This window comes from Mus pahari, chromosome 4, assembly GCF_900095145.1.
Source record: "Mus pahari chromosome 4, PAHARI_EIJ_v1.1, whole genome shotgun sequence".
NCBI lineage: Eukaryota > Metazoa > Chordata > Mammalia > Rodentia > Muridae > Mus > Mus pahari.
Window position 1 is genome coordinate 10309174 of NC_034593.1, and position 7082 is coordinate 10316255.

Sequence of the window (7082 nt, forward strand, 5' to 3'; positions counted from 1 at the left end):
AAACAATGAATTTATGAAATTCTTGGGCAAATGGATGTATTTGGAGGATATCATCCTTAGTGAGGTAACCCAATCACAAAAGAAGTCACTAGATATGTAAATATCTCTTAAGACAGAGGTACTCCAAATGATACTTTAGCACAATGTATAGATGAAATTTTCTAGGTGTTGCAGATCTTAAAATAGAGAAATAAGTATATAAACATGAATCATTTCTTATCACAGGGGGCATGGGTGTGACACAAGATATCATACCACTGGCATATGATATGAGCAGTTGCTATTTTCAACATGTAATATCATTGGTTACATAAAATTTATGGTATACATTGGATAAATAGCATTACAATACATAGTGACTAACTTGATTTATAAAAACAGTGTAAGGCTAGTTGAACAGTTGACAATCTACTAATCTTATTGATCACTGAGGCATACTAAAATTGTCACTTGGCCATACTGAAACATATTTGACAAAGAATAATGCCCATTTATTCTAAATACTTTTAATAGACTTTCATTCATAACAGTATAGAGTATTTTTCACATATTCATTTACTCAGCATGTTTCTCCTTTCATGTATTATGATTTAAGGCTTTTTACCCAGATTTTAGACAAAAGTTTGACACAAAATCTCTATGTGTCATATAGCCCTAGTTGTCAGGAGTGTCTTAAGTGCAACATACATAATAAAGACTTTCTCATGATTAGGAGTAAGAACGTGACGCTCCATTACTAACCTCAGAAATGAAACACAAGTCTGTTCCTCTTACAACTTTATTCCTTTGAAGTTCAAGTCTCAGTAAAGCAGTGAAAAAAGGACAGGGAAGGAAATGAAAATGCATTGGGAGTAAAACCATAAAACCTTGTTCACAGATGCTATGATTATTTACCTAAAAAATAAAAGTAACCATCTCAGTTTCTTTATTCATAATTGAATGTAATAGGTTGGCAGGTGTGAAGTTAATACCAACAAGCCAATCAAATTTCCATATTAGCTCTTGCTTCTCTCTTGCTTTTGCTCTTCCTTTCTTGTTCCCTGTTTCCTTTTCCCTTTCCCATTCCCATTCCCCCACTTTCCACATGCTCATGGCCAGCCTCTACTTCTCTACTCTTTCCCTCTCTCTGCCTTTCTCTGTTTTTTTACTACCCTCTTAACTCCCCTCCACATGCCCTGAATAAACTTTATTCCTATCTAAAAAAAAATCCAGTTTGGCCATAATGAACAAGTATAATTATGAAATTAAAATATAAAATACCATTCATTTTCATACAAAAAATGACATTTTTATAAATAAATGTGAAATATATTCACATGTTTAAAATCTATGTGAGAAGTCAAAACTTATGAAATAAGTATTCAAGTATGTGAATTCACCAAAAAATGTTTGTCCTTAAAATCTTTGTTAAATCAGTACATCCCCAGAAGATGAGTCAAATAGTTTCTCTCATTAATATAGATAAATACCTTTTCAAATTTAAGTAAAAGACATAAAACAGATTAAAGGTGAACAATATCAAACAAGCAAAGAATAAATAAACAAACAAAATCAAATGAAGGGTCTGAAATATTTGAATTTGGGACTTAAAACATAAATATATCATGCAGACAAATAGATCAGTGTATATAAAGTCAAGTTGAAGTAGAACTTTGTCCAGAAATACACAAACAAAAGTATGAACAACAAATGGCTAAGAACGAATAAAGACAGCAAAACTCCGAAAACATTATCTCTTCAACAAATATTAGGTTACTAAAATAATTGGTCAAGATGCAACCATTTACAAAACAACTTAAAAGTGGAGAATCATATTCAGTATGAAGTACACAAAATTTCTAGACTATAATATTGGAAAACATCTAATTATATGGGTATTTAGAATTATGAACGCTTTCCCATAAAATGTATTTTTGCTGGCCATTGTTTTTAATTACACATAAAATTTTCTGGGAAGACAGAATTTTGACTGAGAAAACCTCTGTAGGATTGCCTATAGAAATGTCTGAGGGGGCATTTTCTTCATTATGATTGATGTGGAGGATCATCCAACAAAGAGCAGTAACATGCTAATCCAATGGTCCTAGAAAGCAGGCAGAGCAAGCCATGGGTAGGAAGCCAGGGAGCACCCCCCATGGCTTCTGACTTCAGTTCATATCCCTGCCTCTATGTTCCAGCCTTGAGTTCCTGCCCTTATTTCCATCAGTGATGAATTGTGACTCACAGTATGTGTCTTGGTTAGGGTTTTAATGCTGTGAACAGACACCATGACCAAGGCAACTCTTAAAAGGACAACCTTAAGTGGGGTCTTCTTACAGGTTTAGAGGTTCTGCCAATTATCTTCAAGGCTGTAGCATGGCAGAGTCCAGGCACGCATGTGTTGGAGGAGCTGTGAGTTCTACATATTGTTACGAAAGCAAACATAAGAACAGGGACTTTTAGGCAGCTAGGATGAAGTCTTAAAGCCTTGATAATATACTTCCTCCAAGAAGGCCAGACCTATTCCAAAAAGGCCATACTTACTAATAGTGCCACTCCCTAAGCCAACCCTTTCCATTACCCTGTTTGCTATTGTTTTTGTTGTTGTTGTTTGTGGGTCTGTGTACCAGAGACTTTCCAAGGAGCTCTCTGGTCCAGCCTAGTGTGAGAGTTCTGATAAAGGGAAGTTAGTGTGGGCAGGGAGGGGAAGACACTTCTGCCACTTCACTGCTTCTGCTGCTGTAGTTGGCTCCACCTCCATCTCTGCCATTCCTTCCAGGTTACTCGGTTACTCTGCGCCTGCACTGAGTCGGCCAACAAGAGGCTGACCAGCCAGAGAGGAGTATGGCGGAGCTTCAGGTAGCATTTTGGGAGAGCAGACCTCTTCCCAAATGTTGCAGCTCTTAGGTCAGAAGGCTCAGACAATGGAGTAGTTCTTGCACACCTTTAATCCTCAGGATAGGATTCTTACATACAGTTTTGCGGTGGGTAAGGGTCTGTCGACAGGTACTTCTCATTGGTTTGGTCTGAGAGCTTTGGGGAAACCTTATTTGCATGTGGGAGGACTTGGTGCTGCTCCTATGTGACTGGTGGCCACATACCTCTCTGTGGAGGTTGGGAAGCTGTGCGAGGCTGTTGCTACATAATAGGAGCAAGGGACCTGGGAGGCATGACCGATCAACTTCCATCAAATGCAGGTGGAAATCACCATCCACCAGGTCACTGGGGTTCTAAACCTTTGCTAGACCAGGGACCAGGATGTCTGTGTACAGCCCACCACCCTACAATTGCTGTCATCGTTGTTGTTGTTGATGTTCATGGTGTTTTGTCACAGCAATAGAAACACTAAGGCAACATAAAAATAAAAGCATACAATAATAAAGGTGATTCTTCATATAGCTAATTCCCTGACCACCTAGTCAGAGAGACTGAGGCAAAAGATCATTGAGTTCTAGACTACACTGACCTGTTTAGTAAGGTTCCATATCAAAAAGTGGATTTGAAACATGACGAATGGAAATGCTTTAAAGATTATGGATGGTGGGCAAATTCAACTAGGAAAAGAGGCTCTAAATGATAAGTTTTCAGAGGACCAAATTTTAAAACAAAATGATATTACTAGATTCCTGTTGGAAGAGTCAAAATTTAATACAGTGTTCATAAGTCACGTTGGTTGGGTTGTGGATATGCAGGCATATACAAGTATACATCAGAACACAGAATGAATTGTTGTGGTAATGTAAAATTTTATAGTACCATGTATAAACTTTGGTTGGTGGTTTAGTCCCTGAGAGCTCTAGGTAGTTCAGTTAGTTGATCTTCTTCTTCTTATGAGGTTGTGGACCCCTTCAATTCCTTCAGACCTTCCTCTAGCTCTTCCATTGGGATCCCCATGCTCAGTCAGATGGTTGGCTGTGACAATCTGCATCTTTATAGGACAGGTGCTGGTAGAACCTCTCAGGCAACATCCATATAAGGCTCCTGTCAACAACTCCTTCTTGGCATCAGCGATAGGGTCAGGGTTTGCTGTCTGCAGATGGGGTTGATCCCTAGGTGGGGCTGTCTCTAGATGGCCTTTTCTTTAAGTATCTGTTCTATTATTTTTGTCCCTGTCTTTACTTTGGGCAGGAAAAATTCTGGGTCAAGAATTTTGGCATAGGTAGGTGGCCACATCCCTCAACTGGGGGCTGAACCTATCAACTGGAAATGGGCTCTACAGGTTCTATCTTCCTTTTCTTGGGTATTTAAGGTAGTCATCCCATTGGGACCTGGTTTCCTATATATGCATAACTCCTAAATTACTCACTTGTACTTCAATTGTTCACAATGAAGAAGTGTTTCACTCCATATATCGTATAAGTGTTCAAAAATTAAATATTAGGTAGTTAGGTATATATCATAATTATAAAGACAGTAAAGTATTCTTCCAAATAATCACTTCAGTTATTTTAGTATCATCTCTAGTGCCTTCTTTCCTTTAATCGGCGGCCACTCACTATGTCATCCAGCTATGGGGTAGCAAACAGTGTATAGTTGCAATTTTCAATGCAACAATCTTTTTTGGATGTGCATAGTAGGTTCTCCTCAACATGTATTGATTATGTATAAATACTTTGAAATCTATGAATTATATAATAAGTTTATTCCTTGCCTATCATTTGAAGAAAACAGATTAGGATATATTTCATTGAAGCCAGGTCAATTCCCTTTGTTCATTTGTATTCTGGTTGAAGTTAATAGAGCCAATAAGTCATTTCTGAGAATAGGCTGCTCATCTGAGACAATAATGTAACCATTTCTTCAGGCTATGGAACTGATTTGCATAAGAAATTGAAGTACAGTCACAAATAGAATCTAAGGCAGTGGCTAACACAATGCTTATTGCAGAAGTTGAAGACAGAAAACCAATAAACAGAAGTATGGCCCCAGGATTTGAACACAGGGAACTTCACATGTTCAAAGCCTGCTCTAACACTCAGATAATTCACAAAGATTATTATTTTAGATTGCAGGGTTACTCAGGATGACCTGTGATGCAGTCTTAATCTCTAAGAGACCTGGGGTTTGACACACTCTTGTCTCAGCTTCCTGAGAGTTTGAGATTATAGGTATTTTAATACAATTAATTTTGTGTGATAAAACTCCAATGATCTAAAGCAATTTAGGAGAATAAGGGCTTCACTCAGATTCCAGTGTCAGAGTATAGTACATCACAGCAGAAACATCACAGTGATAAGAGATTCATCCAGTGCGTGTACCACACCCACAGTCAAGAACAGAGTGAAATGAAGGCACACATGCTCACTAGCTGCATGATAACCAGTCTGTGTTCAGCTAGCTTTCTCCTCCCTTATAATATTCAAAATAGTAATGCTATGAAACATGTCTCTCTACAGTTTAATTGTATTCTCATACCAATTATCAATTAAGACAATCCTTCACATGCCTGTCAAGAGACCAAATTTATCAAGGTAAATTCTCAGGAAAACACTCTTCCCAGATGAGTATAGGTTGTGTCAAGTTGACAGGTATACACCAGCACACTGTTACCCTTCCCTCTTTCTAATAGCATATTGACAGTTAAGTTTTGATGCTCCAGCAGCTGGGGGAACATGGTACACACATATACACAAATACCAAAGTACATGGTTTCAGTGATGCTAATTCTGTTCACCCATAATCCTCTAGGAAAGAGCTTATTACAACTATGCCCAAATATGAAAACCTTTTACCTATTCCAAGAAATGCTATGAAAATATGATTCCCTAAATGTGTTAAAATAATATGAAGGTTAGACCTCTTACACTATTCAAACATGCCTCTCAATGCTACTGCACTATGTGATGTAGTTTTGAGAGACATGGAATCATTTGTGGGTCAGTTGCTTAGGACCTAAGAACATAGGATCCTTAAAACAGGGAAAAATAGTGAATACATGCTCACTAAGTGTCTTTCTTTCCTTGTTAAATAGTCTTTGCTTGTATTCTGCTACCTTTCTTGTCCCTTTGTTTAATTAATTACATAGTTTTTTTCCTGATAGTTCAGTAAAGAATAAACATTCATTTTTCCATATTTCAAGCTTCTAAATTGGATTATATAATATTGCATTAGAAGACAGCAAAATGCTCTTCTGAACCCCAATGGAGGCCTCTAAGTGCTCTGGAGGACTCTCCATGATGCGGGTCCTCAGGATCACTGGTAAGTGGAACTGGAATGCAATATCAACTCCAGAGGGGCTCATGCCAACAGGAACAGGGACAAAGGAACACAGCCCACCCAGAGGCGGGGTTCAAGTTCAGTTGTGGCCACCCCCATCATCCTTCTTCTGAACCCCAGTGGAGGCCGCTAAGTGCTCCAGAGGACTCTCCATGCCATGGGTCCTCGGGATCACAGCAGAGGCCACTGAGCTCCTGAGGACTCTCCACTCCTTAGGTCCTCCAGATCACATCAGGTTCTTGGGACCTTGGGATCACGAGAGGCAGAGCAGAGACCCCAACCCCTGGGCACCTTCCTTCCCAGAGGAGAGTCAGCCTACAGGAAGGGCTCTGACCCCAGGACTCAGAAGGAGGATTAGAGCTCTAGACTTCTGGACACATGCCCTGCAAGAGGAGAGCTTGCCTGCAAAGAGTGCTCTGACCACAGAGACACAGGTGAGAATTGGATTCCCAGGAGTGCTGACAGAGGCTAACAAAATCACAGAAGGATCAAACTCCAGCCAGAGACATTTTGAACATTAACTCCAGAGATTTCCAGATGGCGAAAGGCAAACATAAGAATCTTACTAACAGAAACCAAGAACACTGGGAACCATCAGAACCCAGTATGCCCAACATAGCTAGTCCTGGATACCCCAAAACACCGGAAAAGCAAAATGCAGCTTTAAAATCATATCTCATGATGGTGGTAGAATATTTGAAGAAGGACATTAATAACTCACTCAAAGAAATACAGGAGAACAATGCTAAAGGTGTAGAAACCCTTAAAGAGGAAGCATAAAAATCCCTCAAGGAATTACAGAAGAACATTGCTAAACAGGTAGAAGCCCTTAAAGAACTACAGGCAAACACTGCTAAACAGGTAGAAGAAACACAAACATCCCTTAA

The 7082-nt window shown here is 39.0% G+C and overlaps 1 protein-coding gene across 1 annotated transcript in view; it reads right to left on the bottom strand.

Annotated features, from left to right (window-relative positions):
• Positions 1–7082, bottom strand: part of LOC110320215 (carbonic anhydrase 1-like) — a 23345-nt gene that overhangs the window by 6109 nt on the left and 10154 nt on the right. The window lies entirely within an intron of this gene.